General features: G+C 51.0%; 1 long non-coding RNA gene across 1 annotated transcript; it reads left to right on the top strand.

The window, feature by feature from the left end:
• The first annotated feature begins 1,975 nt into the window (after positions 1-1,975).
• Positions 1,976-14,554, top strand: LOC141572366 (uncharacterized). Its single transcript, XR_012497724.2, has 3 exons — positions 1,976-2,160; positions 13,646-13,732; positions 13,982-14,554. It is a non-coding gene; the product is annotated as an uncharacterized LOC141572366 (long non-coding RNA).
• Positions 14,555-15,032: the final 478 nt, after the last annotated feature.

The following is a 15,032-nucleotide window of genomic DNA, read 5'->3' as shown; positions in this document are numbered from 1 at the left end:
CAGCTTTAATTCAGTTTGCTTCCTTCCCTCCCTTTTTGGGTTAGGAATGCCCCCACAGCCATGCATTCCTCTGCAACTTTTCCCTCCAGAAGCTTCAAGGATGGCTTACCTACCCATTCCATAGATGAGGAGACTGAGGCCTGCAAAGAGAAACTAATTGCATCAGGCCACAAATCCCGGTCTTCCTCCTTCCGTGTGATGCCTCCGTGTGGCTCTCAGCTGGGAGAATCACGATCCCTTTTCGTTGGTGGACAGAAAGACAGCCGAAGACCACAAGAGTCACAGGAGGGCACTGCTGTACATGGATTTGCCATTCACTCACTCATTCATTCATTTTAAAACCCTGGATACACCCCTTCTCTGAGTACCCGCTGGGTACTAGGGACACAGCAAGGGATCAAATTGTCCCTGACTCCTGGGAGCTCAGAATCTAGGCAACCAACTCGCACACCCACAATTCTAACCCAATATAGTGTAAGTTGCAGGGGAGTAATCTAAGACCCAGAGGAAACATAGGAGCCCCCCTCCCACCCCCAGCCTGCCAGCAGGGTCAGCGAAAGCTTCACAGAGAAGTTTGAGCTGAGATTTAAAGGTTGCGTTGACTTTGGTCAGGTGGGCAAGCTGGAGAAAGGCACTTCAGGCCAAGAGCACAGCATATGCCATGGTCCAGAGGTGGGCGGGACAATGGGGACCCCTTAGGCAGATTGGGGTGGCCACAGGATAAAGCAGAATTCTTCTGTGATCTGGGAACTATCTCCTCACCCAAGTAGCCATGGAGAATCATAGCCAAAAGGACCCTACAGGAGGGGCAGGTTTTGAGGGTGGCTGTCACTGTTATGGCACCAATATCCTAAGTAAATGGTCCCATCAATGAGAAGACCCTACCCTGGGCTCTAGAGTCTGGGCAGCCCCTGAGGCTTTGGACCAGCCAATGACGACTTTTGGTCATTAATTGCAGCATGTGCTAATGTTTGATAAATTGCCCAACAGTTGCATTAGCTAATAACTCCCCGAACAAAACCAGGGAGTTCATCTGTTTTTATAAGACGCCCAAGAGCATCCTGGGAACAGGCACGGTGGTCGTGAATAAAAGAGAAACATTCATTTATGGTAATTGGTTTCAGCTCCTCACTTGGCTGCTTGTCCTGACCTAAATGTATCCAGTTGTTCCCTTTGCCTCGCTCTGGTTTGGGGGTCACTCCTAATGGTTTAATTCAACAAAAAATGTCTGCCATTTCCTGTAACCTCTGTCTTTTTTCACCCTGCTCCCAAACGGTTTTCTTGCAAGCAGCATCTCTGCAAGTCCCTCCTGGAGCTGTTTCCTTCTCAGGGAACAAAGTCAAGATTGTTGACAGAGAAAAAAGGTCTTAAGTCCAAGCCAAGACAAGAAGGTCGGGGAGGGGATAAATGAAGGTAATAATCATTTGTTTGTCTTCCACCCGGACTTCACAAATCAGGTTTTGTCCAAGGCCGGTGGTCAGGGATTCTGACACAGAACACGGCCCTGGTGACCAGGGGCAATTTATGGGCGGGAATGAACACAAATCCCCATTCATGGAGCCGGCTGGGAGGAAGTGACTGAGGAGGTACATTCTCGCCTGGCCCTCCCCGTGTCCCTCCCGCGGTCTAAAGCTGTGGAGGGCTGGGAGGGGCTCGGTGGGTGCTGTGAGTCTTGGCCAAACTTCAAACCCTGAGTGCGGCCCTGCCTTCCCCTAGATGGCTTTTTTTTTTTTTCCAGTCATGAGCACAGATTGTCTCCCTGTTGTGCGGTGCCCAGAGAGGGGATGGAAAGGGCTGGTCCCTCCGTTCCCAGCTGGGCCTCCATCCTTCAGGTGGATTCAGGAGTGTCTACCGGCATTTGGCACCGAGGATAAGAGGCGGGAGTATGGGGGGTGGGGCGGGGCTGGGGATCAGGTCTGGAATACATTGTCAGCAGGACAGCTTGTAAACTTTGTTGGGATGCATCTGGTAGAAAGGCGTTGTATAAATATTAGATCGTTACCGGTGTATTGTGTTTCCTGCTTGGGCGGAGGAGGGGCTGGCGGGCCCCAGATGCCTTTCGTCAAGAAGACAAGGATGGCTTCAAGGAGACCTCCGAAGGTTGCTGCTTGCCCACAGGCCGTCCTGAGCGGCAAGGCTCAGAACCTGGGGAGGGTAGAGGTGAGTGCCAGCTCAGCCTGCCCAGGCTCTCCTCCATGAGCCCTCTACACCAGGCTGAAGGGAGAACAGGAGCCTGACGGGGTGGGTAGAGCAGAGAAAGCCAGCTGGTGTAGGCAGGCGGGGGTCACTTTGTCTCACTGTGACAACTTGCCCCTCTCTGTGAGTCCCTCCTCCCTCTGAATGGCCATCTCAATCTGATTTTACGATATTTATGAATACCTACTCGGTGCCACCTTGTGCTAGGCACAGAGGACAGTGGTGGATACAGCTTCATGGTAGGGAACTCAGCAACCTCCAGACGCTCCTAGGTTAGAATGCCAGACAGGGGCATTCTTAACTGTAAAGCTCCTTCCTGCTTACCTAGAGCATTGAGTGGCATCACTTCTCAGTGCCTGTACATCCCAATCTGAGGGCATATTTGCAAGCCAATTGCAAGCAGCAATCTGAGGAGCAGGACCTGACAGGGCCACCCTCACCAGCAAGTCGCTGGCACACCATTTGCATCATCATCACCCAAATCTGCCCCTCCCCATTCCAGAAATCTCGCTGATTTCCTTCTGGCCATGACTCTCCATGGCTACTTGGGTGAGGAGATGGTCTCCAGACCTTAGTGGAATTTTGCTCTATATTCTGGCCACCCCAATCTGCCTAAGGGGTCCCCATTGTCCCACCCACCTCTGGACCATGGCATATGCTGTGCTCTTGTCCTGGAGTGCTTTTCTCCAGCTCGCCCACCTGACCAAAGTCAACTCAACTTTTAACTCTCAGCTCAAACTTCTCTGTGAAGCTTTCGCTGACCCTGCTGGCAGGCTGGGGGTGGGAGGGGGGCTCCTATGTTTCCTCTGGGTCTTAGATTACTCCCCTGCAACTTGCACTATATTGGGTTGGAATTGTGGGTGTGCGAGTTGGTTGCCTAGATTCTGAGCTCCCAGGAGTCAGGGACAGTTTGATTTCTTGCTGTGTCCCTAGTGCCCAGCTACAGCTCAGAGAAGGGATGTGTTCAGAAAGTTTGAATGAATGAATGAATGAATTAATGAATGACATCATCATCATCATCACAATGGTTACCATTTGTTTTACATACAAAGTCTGACAATTAAGTTCGCGAAATCATCCTAGAAAAAGTGCTACATACCTCATTACCTAATATCACCTTCAAAGTACTACCCTTGAGAAGCTATGCACTGACACCAATGCCTAGTCCACCCTTCAAAGCAATATTGGAACTCTTTTTCTGGAATGGCCATCAGAGCTGTCGTCATATTACCCTTGATGTCCTGAATGTCATCAAAATGTCTTCCTTTCAATATTTCTTTTATCTTTGGGTAAAGATAGAAGTCACTGGGGGCCAGATCAGGTGAGTAGGGAGGGTGTTCCAGCACAGTTATTTGTTTACTGGCTAAAAACTCCCTCACAGACAGTGCCGTGTGAGCTGCGGCATTGTTGTGATGCAAAAGCTTCTTTGAGACCATTTTTTTTGCACATACCTTTCTCATGCCAAGATTTTCAGTTAAGATTTTCCTAACTGTTTCTCTATTGATGTTTACTTGGTCTGCTATGCTTTTCACAGTCAGACAATGATTTTGACACATAATTCAATGAATTTTTCCAATGTTTTCATCAGTTTTGCTCATTACTGGCCGTCCTTACCTCTCTTCATCAGTGACGCATCCTCTCCCCTCAGAAAAACATTTACTCCACTTGTACACTGACGTTTTCTTCATGGCATTATCCCCATAAACTTGGACTAACATGTCCCTGATTTCACTTCCATTCTTGCCAAGTTTAACAAGAAATTTAATGTTTGTTCATTGCTCTAATTCAAGCACAGACATTCTCACAACGGCACACAAAAACACGCAACAAAATAATGAACACTACTCAGCAAGCCAGCACCACATGTCGACAGGAACACAGCTGTGAGACATTGATATACCAAGGTTATGAAACCTTACTGAGCTGTTTCTACAGTGCTGCCAACGTAAGCACACGGTGGCAAGTTCGCGAACGTAATTGTCAGACCTCGTATTCGCACTATCAAACCAAACATTTTATCTTCATAACCTCATATACATGAGGTTGATCCTGTCAGTGCCCATTTCACAGTTGAGAAAACTAAGGCCCAAGGTCATACAGCCAAGGCATTCAAACCCAGGTTTTTTGTCTCCCATATGGGCTTAAGAAGCTTTTCCATTGTCAGGCATCAGAAAGTGAAAAGGAGCCTGGGAAAAGGGGCCGGCTCTGCCCGTGGCTCAGGTAGGACTTCCGGAGGCGGCCCCTTTGAGCTAAGACTTGGAGGATGAGCAAAAATTTGACAAGGAGCCCCGCTGAAAATAGACATCATCTCTCCCCATTCCAGAGGCCTGGCTGACTTCCCAGCCCCTTCCACTTCCCATCCTGAGCGTTCAGCATTTCTAGCCTGCGCGCCCTGTGCAGTTGCCCACGGTCTCATGCCTTAGAGTCTGGCCTCCTCCTCATGTGATCACATCCAATCCCCTCAGCAACTCCATAAAGTGGCATTGCAATGTCCTGATAAGAAAACAAAAGCACAGAAGTGTCATAGTGTGCCTCAAGACTCACAGCTAGTAAACAGCAAGACTCAAGCTCGGGTTCATAATCGTGATGTCAGACTCCTCAGTATTTGACGGTGCTCCAAGTGTAGGACTGGACTTTGAGAAACCTGAATGGAACAGCTGGCTCTGTCACTGTCTCATCTGTCCCCTGGAGCTGGTCCCCTCTTCCTAGACCTCAGCCTGTCATCTCTAGAGCAGGAGAATCACTGAGGGGAACTGGCCTTTTTGGTATCTGAGGTGCTTGTGAATTGATGTCATTTTGTTCCTACAGAGCTCTGCAACGCTGGAGTTCCAAGCGTTAGCATCTCCATTTTGAAGCTGGGGAAACTGAGGCCCTGGGGGATTACATGACCAGAGCATTAGAGCATGCTCAGAAGAGGAGACCCAGGTGTGGTGAGGACTAGACCCTGAGAACTGAGGGGCAGTGAGGATGCTGAGGCTATTTAATCTAGAGCAGTACGGAGTGGCCGGGGATAGAGTGTCTGCCTCAGGTCTAGACAAGGCACTCCCATGGTAAAAGGCGCTGGGAGAGTGTAGCCTCTACAGACAGATGTCCAGACTCTGAGGGTCAGAGAAAGTTCAGCAACATCTAGTCTAGGCCATAGGTTATTTCCCTGCCAGGTGTTGCCTGGCTTTGTCTTGAATACCTCCAGTAACAGAAAGCTCACTACCTATCAATGCAGTTCATTTCATGTGGACTGTTCTGATTTTAGCTCATTCAAAGGAAACATTTTTTTATTAAGAAGCAATAGGGATCATCTAGGAGAAGAGGCTGGGAGCCAGCCTAGACTTGTCCCAAACACCCAGAAATAGACATGAACTCTGCCTGCCCAGGGTGCCCTCTTCTTTTGCAGTGACAACAGACATGTATGTAGCACATGACAGTTTACATTTGTCCAATGCATCCTCATCCTCCTAACCATCTTGCTAGATGTCCAGGGCAGGAATTATCAGGCAGCCAGGGCAGAAGGAACAGTAAGGGTCCAGAGAAGGTAGACTGCTGCACCCAGGTCACTCAGCCAGGGAGAGGCTGTGCCAGGACCGGACCTCCGACCTTCACTGCCCCAGGGCTGCTATCACAGGGTGCCTGTCCAGTCACTGAATAGCCACCCACATAGGGGGCTGGCTGCAAAGAACTCTCTGGCCCACTTCCAAATTTGGAATGGGGCACCCTTGAACCCCTTGGAATTCTAGGCTGTGCTATTTTTAGGCCGATCAGCTGTTCCACCCCTGTTCCCCTACCCCAGGCCCCCCAAGCAGATTTCCCAAGCAATCAAATCCATGTGTCATCAGTTCCAGCCCTGGTGCTTTCCCAGGTGAGCACTGGATGCTCTGGCACCACCAAAGAATGCATGCCCCATCCAGACTGGAACAATCATGTCTTTCCTGATGGTCCAGACCCCAGAATTCCCTGCCTCATTCTGTCTGAGGTCAGACTCTAGACACCCCAATGTCTTTCCACACCTTCAGGAAACTCCAGAAACTAGCCAAAGAAGTTAATTAAGGACCAGAGGGAGGTCTGGGCACGCCCTGAGGTCCTGGCCCAAGTTTTCTCACACCCCACAAAGCCCATCTAATTGCTTCCTATCTGAGCTGGGCCAGGAAGGACTGATGGTGGCTTCTTCTCCTGGTCCCCAGGAAGTAGCCTGGCCCTGAGTGAGTGACACAGTCCCAGACAGCCCTGGGATCAAATCCCTGCTTGGCCACTTGTAGCCAGAAGACCTCGAGCCAGGGCCTCCACCCCACTGACTCCATTCCCTCATCTCTAAATGTGCACATTGTGCTGTGAGGCTTCAGTGACAACATGCATACAAAAGGTTTCACACAGGACACAGCAAGGAGCTGGCTCCCTGACTTTTTCAGCTATTATCACTTCTTAATGAGAGAAACAAAACCTTACTAAATGAGCACAAAGAGGGAGGGAGGCAGCAAGCTTGTGACTGGACTTTGCAAGGGTGAGGCACCTGTATGATCCCCATCCCCCTCAGCCCTGTCCCTGAGATTCTTGTCTAGAGCAGCTCCTCCACGGCAGTGCCGCCCTTGGACTCAGGCTGTGCGCACTCTTGCAGCCTCAGCTGCCCAGACCACTTCCAAAGGCACAGGAGGCCCCAGTCTGGAAGTGTTGACTGTTCCCTGGACCTCAGCTCCCAGGTCAGTGAGTGCAGGGACCACAGCCCCCACCTACCTCACAACCCCACAGGGGCAGGTATACAGCAGGCACTGAGACCTGTAGAACACTGGACTCCTGGAAGGACACAGAGTTGAAAGATCAAGGGCTTTGTAATACGACAGGCCTGGTTTCAATCCCAGCTACGTGACTGCCAGCACGTCCCTTACTCTCTCTGAGACTGTCACCTTATCTGTGAAATGGGTGTGAGAATTCCAACTATGTGTGTTAGCTGTGGAGGGTAAAGAGACCACATATGAGGCCCTTCCTTGTCGTGAAGCTATATTTCCCTGATGGTCTCCTCAACAGCTCTTCAGACCATCACAGACCCACAAGGAAATGGAACCCAGGAGAGGAAAGGGCACCTCCAAGGTCACACAGAGAATTGTCAACCCAGGACCCAAGAACCAGATCCTAGATTGGACCCTTTTCACACTCAGTGAACAGAATCTATAATGAATGCAAAAAAGAAAAATTTTGGAGGCTCTGCCCTGGTCCAGAAAGACTGTGAGGCCAGTCAGGGAGAAAGGCTTTCTGGGAAAGGCCTGCCCACAGATCCCCAGGACAGTGTCTGCCCAGCCGGGACTCACTTCCTGAGGCCGGCACACACATGCATTGCCAATGTGTTAGGACTTAGGCACGGTCCCTGCCATGGGAACCAGCCACCTCCCTCTGCCAGCCGCCCTTAATTCTTCCAATGTGACTGAGAGCTAGTGAGACTCTGAGGGAGGGAGTGGGGAGGAGAGGGAGGAGCAAGACCATCTCTGCTGACAGCTCGTTTACAGCCCGCCCATCAAGTGCACTTTCCCTGTGGGAACCTGGCCCCTGGGAGCAGAGAAGCTGGGAGGCCAGTTCACAGCTACCAATGACACATTGCAGGCACCAGGGAGACGCCTGACCGCTTTCACTCAGAGTGGCTCTGGGGACCGCCACAGCTGGCCAGAACCACGAAAGAATGGGCTAGCCCAGCCAGCCAGTGGAGGTCTGGTGGCTGTGGAACAGGCCTGAGGCGGAAAATAAACTCCCTACTCTCCAATCCCCACCCAGCCACAGTGTATGGCCAGGACAGCAGGGCTAACCAGCCTGGCGGGGCAGGTCAGGGAGGGGAAAATGGGCAGGGAGGTCAGTGATGCAGCGCTGACTGCCCAGGTAGCAGGTCTCTATGGGCAGCTCCCGAGTGACTGAGACCACGTGGACTGCTAACTCACACGAGAAGATGGCGCTGCTCTTCCAAGTCTCCCCCCGCCTGCGGTGTAACCCTGGGTTGGATTCAGCCTGTCTGAATCACTGAAGAGGGAGCAAGAATGCCTCTCTAAGTAGAATAAGACTAACATTGTAAAGAGAAGAGGATATCAGAGGCAATTGTCTGCCATGCAGACCCCCAGGCTGCTTCCTCTGGTTCAAACTATCCCAGAAAGCTGAGGGTGAATTAGGACGTGGGTTGGGATGAACTCAAAAGCTGTGAACTCAAAGAACATTCACTGGTGCCAAGGACTGGGCAATGCTGAGGACACTGAGATGGATCAGCTGTAGTCTTTACCCTTCAGGGCTTCTCAGTCTAGTTAAGAACTCATTGTCACAAAAGACAAACTGGTCAGTGTGGTACTGGAGGGTCAGACATTGTCCCAGAAGAGATAGGGATGGGCAGTCAGTTTCCACAGGGAAAGCTGGGAAATCACCTGGAAAAGATGGCAGTTGTGCCAGGCATTAAATGTCATTGTCTTTCTCTTGTTATGAATGGCACAGAGCAGGAAAATCAGGGATGGATGGATGGAGGTTAAATGGTCATACTGGCAAGCAGACATGAGAACATAGGAATGTTTCATTGAATTGATTCTTACAATAATTCTTCCAAGTAAAAGGACGGAAATGACAGCCCCTTCCCCAGATTATTAATATGAACAAAAATCCAAATATAATGACATCTATCCTTTTAATATATTTTATATAATATATAACCAATGTATTATCATAACCTGAGAGGCTGAGAGAAAGTGACTTGTTTAAGGTGACATAGTAAATTAATGGTAAGTTCAGGATCAGAACTCAAGGCCTGTCTCCCGTCCAGTACTCTGTCCACTCCCTAATGCCCGCCTATTCTATTCTCCTATCCTCCTCCTCCTCCACATAAACATCTGTAGAGAGAAGGGGGGAGAAAGAGAAGGAAGGAGGGAGGGAGAAGGAAAGGAGGAAGGGAACCATCATGAGTTTGTGGTAAGAGTCCTGAGTACTGGCCCCTGATCTTAAACAAGTCATTTCACTGGTCTTGGCCTTTTTCTCTGTCAGAAAAATGGGCTGTGAAAACCTCCTTAGGTCACAGATTGGAAAAGTGCTTTGACGGTAGGAAAAGTACTTTGAAGGCAGGAAAAGCCTTACAAATGGGGGTAGGGGGAGCCATCTTAACAATGGCTCCTCACCAATTGAGTGATGCTCCCTGGCTTCCAGAGAGAAATGAGTCCAGAGGCCAGGTCAGAAGAACAATCCTACTGACTAGGCTTCCAGGCCCCCAAGGCAGCATGGAGTGTGGGAGGTTGGGGGCAGAGGGATGGGGTGCAGGCAGGCACCAGGTGCTGACCTGGGAATACGAATAAACAAAGTCCTGATGCTGGGCTCTAAGCTCCACGGCGGTGAGGGGAGAGAGCAGAATTGAGCAGACACCACCAGTCTTAGCTGTCCGTGGCAGCAGGTGGGGCCCAAGAAGGAAGAATCCAACAGCAGCAGGTACCCAGATGCGTTGGCCTCTGAGTCCAAAATCTCAGCTTTAAGTTGCCATTTTGGAGACTGCCCAGTCCTTTGCTCTCTTGCTGGGTCTCAGTGCCTTCACCTGCAAAGTGAGAAGAATGCCTCCTCTGCCTGCCTCCAACAACGGTGGGCAGTTGTCCCCAGGGCCAGTGCAAGCCCAGCCATTTCTGCCCAGACAAGGCCCCATTACCCACACATAGCAAGAGGTGCCAAGGATGGGGGTGGGCAGCACACAGAAATGGCCTTCCCAGCCCTGGCGTGGGTGGAGTTGGAACCACCGTTCCCAACCTGTGTGTGCCCAGAAGGCATTGCCCTGTTTACTGGAGCATGAGGAACAAGAGCATTCACCCTCGTTTGTTTTATTACATACAATGATGTTTTTGTCGCAGGGTGTAAGTGGGCCATGCTCTCCACTCCTATGCTAATCTCTTCTTGTAATCACAAGGTAGTTAGACTGTGGATTCTGGAGCCAAGTGCCTGGGTCAGAATCTAGGCTTTGCCCCTTCTTAGCTGTGTAACCCTAAGCAAGTCACCTAATTTCTCTGTACCTCAATTACCTAATGTGTAAAATGCGGATAATGATAGTACCTGCCTCATAGCACTGTTGCAAGGATTAAATAACTTAATGTGCACTAAGAGCTTAGAACAGCACCCCACACATAGTACGCAAAATACAAGTGTTAGCTATTAATAATAATATCACCTGAGGCTCATCCTTGGTATTGAGTCCTCAGGAAGCTTTCCTGACGCACAGGCTGCTCACAATCCTCTTAGCCGCCACACGTCACTGTGCTTCCTTCTGACACTTGGCCTTCTTCTTGAGCCCATTTTATAGAAAAAGGAAACTGAGGCCCATAGAGGTTAAATGAGTTGTCCCCTTGCCCTGATCTTCCATTCTTGACTCACACACCTTCAAAAACAGGAAACTGCCTCCCCACCCCGCCTGGAGGGGCGCTACCATCTGAGCTGAGTGTTACAGGGTAAGAGTTAACCGGGAGAAAGTTGGAGGTGGAAAAGCAGGCACTCCAGGCAGAGGCCCAGCATGATGAAGCCACAAAGGTGAACCATGCCTGGGTGGGAGGAAACTCTAGCCGTTGGTAATGCTGGAGCACAGTGAGTCAGGGGGCTAGCAAGAGATGAGGATGCAGAGGTGGCCTCTACTAAGTCACAAGGGCTTTGAATCCTAGGCCAAGAGGCACAGATGTGATACTACAGCAACAGGGAAGCCATTAGACCACTTTTAGCAGACATGGAAATGGCCAGATTTCCATTTGGGGCCCTCAGTGAGCTATAAACACTGTGCAAAGCTAACTATTACGGCTAATAATGGTTTATCACCCTGCACCATAATTGCCGTTTACACATCCATCTCCCGCCAGATCATGAAGCCCACTAGGGCAGATCTGTGTGTCTTGTTTATCCCTGTGTCCCTATGCTTGGTACAGAGCAGACACTCGGAAGCTGTTGCGCTGAATTAATCAATTAAAATAAAGCACATGATGCCAACTGCTATGAATTGTTTCACAGAAGAAAAACTTGGCCCTCATTCTAAACCCTGATGCCACCTCTTCCTGCGGAATGGCTTTGGCAAGACACATTACATCTCCGAGCGTCAGCGTCCTCCTCCTCAAAATGAGTTTAATAACTCTTCCAACATGAGTTTAAGAACTACTTCCTCCCAGAGTCATGGTGGATCTCCCAGCACAGCGCCCGTCTGACACTGGCAGAGGCCCTCCATATGTGACAGCTAAAAGAACATCATTGGCCACAAAGCTGCAAAACTGCTGCTTGGTACAGAGTTCAGCAAACAGGAGGGAGGATTTGAAATCTGAGGACCTGGGTTTGAATTCTGACCCTGCCCTTTCCCAGCTGTGCAAGCTTAGGGAAGGAAATGAACCTCTCTGTTCTCCTCACCTGTTCAATCTAAGTATGAACAAAAATACCAATCTGAAGATCTGGTTGCGTGGACTAAAGGAGATAACAGATTACAAATGCTTCGTGTATACAAATGTGGGCGATGATAATTGTTATCATGACAGCGCATAAAACCCGGGTGGAGCTTCCTATTATAAACAAGCTCTCTCTCACCCCACCCGCAGACCACGGGCTGGCTCGGTGCTTTGTTCCCAGGAAGGGCATAGCTGGAGGGGCTGGCTGGGCGGGGGCAGAGGCCAGGGCGGGCTCCTGGCTCCCACCATCTGCACCACAGGGTCAGCCCATCTGTCCAGCAGTGGGCACACATGTGGCCTCATCTGAGGGCGTGGGGTCATTGGGGTCAAGCAAGAGAAAATTGGGGGCAGATGAGGGGAAGGTTCCAGCTTATTTTTAGAAAAGGGGGAAAGAGAGGAAGACAGGAAGGCCCTTGTTCCTCGGCATATCCACCATGTGGATGGCAGGCGGGCGGGCGGGCAGCCAGGCAGCACTGGAGACAAAGATGGGTCCACTTCTGTGGCTGCTGCTCCAGCTGCTGCAGGACCTCAGATGACTGCACGACCCAGCCTGTCAGCACAGCGTCCTCACTTGCAGCCCTGGCTGCACCCAGGTGGCACTCTCATGATGTAGAGCCCAGGACCCTGCACGAGACTACGTCATCCAGAGGGCTACGTTTGGGCTTTAGGACTGACCCTCCAGCTGCAGTGTAGAGGAGAGTTGTGACGTGGAATCTGGTGGCAGGGAAGCCAATGGGCACTCCCAGCACAGGGCCTGGCACATGATGGTGATTCTGGAGCCAGATTGCTGGGATATGAATCCTGGCTCTTCCACTTCCTGGCTGTGTGATGTAGGGCCAGTTGCTTTATCTTTCTGTGCCTCAATTTCTTTGTCAGTAAGATGGACAGAGTCATAATTTGTTGTGAAAATAAATCAATATGTGTAAAGCACTTAGAACACTCAGCTTGCACTTGACACTCAGCACTCAGCAAGCACTTGGCATCAGTTGTCATTGTCAACCTATAGTAGGGCATGTACTGCTGGGGTGGCTTCGTCTGGAGAGGAGTGAGCTGAGCGTGCATTATGCTCTCCTGCAGGACCCTCAATGGAGGTGAGGCAATGGAGTGCGGTGGGCTTGGTGTGGCAAACAGGCCAGGTCGGGGGGGCAGCCGGGGAGGGGACACGGGAGACCTGCTCTGTGGCAGTGGGGCCAGCCCAAGGCTGGACGTCGGCAGGCCTCACTGTGGCTCCCGTGAGCGTCTTTGGAAAGAGCTCAAAAATGACAGGAATTTTCCAAATCGCCTGTTTTTCCATTCTCAGGCCCCCCAGCCCCCCCATCCTCAGATCTAACTCTGAACAGAACTTTGAAATGTGTCAGGAACAAGAAGGTGAAAGTGTAAAAACTCCACAGAGGATTGTTAATCCTGCGTCTGTGTGGCAGCAAGCCTGCCAGAGCCACAGTGAAAAAGTGTGCATGTGGGGGTGTGCACACACGTGTGCACGTGTGAGCCTGTGTGTGTCCTCTGACAAGAGCGTATCTGGCCACGAGAGCTGATGTACACAGGTCAATGAGTGGCTACCAGTATTGACACAAGTGCCTCCTGTCCGTGTAGACATGCGACTGTGTGCTCATGTCAGTGTGTGTGTGCCTGCATCTATCACACATGGGCTCTCCCTGGAGAGCCCTCAGAGACCACCCACAGCCGCCCGGAGGGGAGGGAGGTGCCTGTGATTCCACAACAAGTCCGGGGTCGGAGTTGGAACCGAGGAGCACCATGAAGAAGGTCGACTTTGAAATCTGACAGGGCTGGCTTTGAATTTTGGCTCTCCCATTGACCAGCTGAGTGACCTTGGGCAAGTCACTTCACCATGCCTAGCCTGTTTCCTCATCTGGAAATAAGCATTTTCAAACTCAAAGGGTGTGGTGAGTGAGACCCCTCAGTCACTGGTGGGCTTGATGCTCAGGTCTCCTGACTCCAGTGCTCCTTGATGAATCCAAAAGAACACCCAACCCAGAACAGCTGAAGGCTAAGGGGCAAGGTCTCAGGACTCACGCATGGTCTCTCTTCTCCAGATCACCCTGGGAGAGTCCAGAGACCTGTGTTGGGAGGTGAGAGACCCAGCTTCTAGTCCCAGGCTGGCAACAACTGTCTGGCCTTAAGTAAGTGTCTGCTTCTCTCTGGGCCTCAGTTTCCCCACCCCTGCCAGGAGGGATAGCTAGGGGACCTCTCAAGAGCCTCCTTACTCCAAAGACCCCTGGCTCCACAGGGGAAAGTAATTGGGAACAGCTGCCACTAGAACGAGCACGGGGCATTTAGGAGGGGGGGTCTCTGGGCTTCCCCAGCCACCGGACACTGCCCCGTGGTTTATGTCAAATTGTCAGCCCCAATCCTGCTTTTCTCCTGGGCAGGGCTGCCTCCAGTGGGCCTCAGGAGAGGTGGCCTGTCCAGCCGCTGTGTTTACAGTGCTCAGACGCCACCGGGAACCTGATCTGGGCAGACCAGGGTGGGCCGCCCCACTGGGCCCAAGCCATGTCCACACTCATTTCCCGGAGACTGAACACGGCTAGCCGCCCGCCTTGCTGAGTCCAGCTGCCCAGCCACCCGCCCACGGAGGGCCCAGCTTCTTGCAGGCAAGCACCTTGGATGACTGCAGAATGCACCAGGGCCCAGAAAACCAGAGCAGGGCTGAGGAGGAAGGCACCAAGGGAGAAAGGAAGGGACATCCTTCTTCTAGTCAGGTTCATGCTTCGATCCCTAGACCAGGTCCTCTCCACACCCTCTTTCCAGGCGCGTATACCCTGCTGGCTTGGTGACGGACTGGCTGCTCCATGCACTGTCATCGGGATCAGAGTCAGCAAACTACAGCCCACAGGCTGAATCTAACCAACCATCGCCTGTGAGTGAAAATTGCCTTTTACATTTTTAAATGGTTGGGGGGAAAAAATCAAAAGAAGAATATTTTAAGCCACATGAAAATTACATAAAATTTACATTTGTGCCCATAAATAAAGTTTTATTGGAACATGGCCTCTCTCATTCATTTATATATGCTGGTGGCTGCTGTTGCCCTACACCAGCAAGGTCAAATAGTGTGATGGAGACCGTATGGCCCACAAAGCTGAGACTATTTACTCTATGGCCTATTACGGAAAACATTTATCGACCTCTGATTTAAATTCTTCGTGAGTGACAGTATAAACCTGGCAGTGCAAGAAATGTCGTTCTCTTTGTTTCCTCTCAGTAAATTTCTTATCCCAAGTTTCTGGGGTCATTCCACATTTTGGGGACCTTACACGATGCCACGTGTGGGGCTAGAGGCAGGCACTTATTCTCCAAGCAGTGACCCACACCGATTGACCCTGCACAACTGGCTGTCCTCTGCCACCTCCATGCACTGTGTCCTGGATGTACCCCACAACCCTTCCTTTTGGGGCTCTTACCACCTCCCAGCAAAGCTGC

Source organism: Rhinolophus sinicus, chromosome 14 (assembly GCF_057876585.1).
Source record: "Rhinolophus sinicus isolate RSI-liver-muscle chromosome 14, RSI-T2T, whole genome shotgun sequence".
Lineage (NCBI taxonomy): Eukaryota > Metazoa > Chordata > Mammalia > Chiroptera > Rhinolophidae > Rhinolophus > Rhinolophus sinicus.
The sequence above is the reverse complement of the archived record's forward strand: the minus strand, read 5'-3'. Positions and strand labels throughout refer to the sequence as shown.